Raw genomic sequence first — 1,163 nt, 5'->3', positions numbered from 1 at the left:
GTTTGTGATGAAAAGTCTGATGTTAGCCTGATTGGGGCTCCCTTATAGGTGATTTGACGCTTCTCTCTTGCAGCTTTTAAGATTCTCTCTTTGTCTTTGAGTTTTGCCAATTTGACTATAACATGTCTTGCAGAAGACCTTTTTGGGTTGAATACATTTGGAGATCATTGAGCTTCCCGCATCTGAAAATCTGTGATTTTTCCTATACTTGGGAAGTTTTCTGCCACTATTTTGTTGAATATGTTTTCAATACATTCTCCTTTTCCTCCCCTCTGGAATAACTATGACTTGGATATTTGAGCACTTAAGGTTGTCTGATATCTCTCTCAGATTTTCTTCAATGCCTTTGATTCTTTTTTCTTTTCTTTTTTGTTGTCCACCTGTGTTATTTCAAAAAGCCCATCTTCAAGTTCAGAGGTTCTCTCTTCAACTTCCGTTAGCCTGCTGGTTAAACTCTCCATTGTGTTTTTTATTTCACTGAATAGCTTCTTCAGTTCGGCAAGTTCTGCTACATTTTTTTTTCAGGACATTGATTTCCTAGTACATTTCCTCTTTCAGGTCCTGTATACTTTTCCTTGTTTCATCATGATGTCTAACTGAGTATTCTTGTGACTCATTCAGTTTCAAAAGAATGGAAAGATGGCAAGTGAACAACCTAACACTTCACCTTAAAGAACTAGTAAAACAAGAAAAATCCAACCTAAAGTTAGCAGACGGAAAGAAATCATTAAGATCAGAGCAGAACTTAATGAAATTGAAACCCAAAAGATCAATGAATCAATAAGTTGCTTTTTTGAAAAGATAAATAAAATTGACAAACCATTAGCATGGCTAACAAAAAAAAGAAGAGAGAAGATTCAAATAACAAAAATTAGAAATGAAAAAGGCGATATTACAACTGATCCATCTGAAATACAAGGAATCATTTGAGACTACTATAAACAACTATACACCAACAAATTTGAAAATCTGGAGGAAATGGATATGTTTCTGGACACACACAAGCTCCCAAAACTGAACCATGAAGACGTAGAAAATCTGAACAGACCAATTACAATAAAGGAGATTGAAGCAGTTATCAGAATGCCCCCAACAAAGAAAAGCCCAGGACCAGATGGATTCACAGCAGAATTTTACCAAACATTCAAAGAGGAATTGACGCC

Source organism: Galeopterus variegatus, unplaced genomic scaffold (genome assembly GCF_000696425.1).
Source record: "Galeopterus variegatus unplaced genomic scaffold, G_variegatus-3.0.2 Scaffold3991, whole genome shotgun sequence".
Lineage (NCBI taxonomy): Eukaryota > Metazoa > Chordata > Mammalia > Dermoptera > Cynocephalidae > Galeopterus > Galeopterus variegatus.
This window is presented reverse-complemented; position numbering follows the sequence as displayed.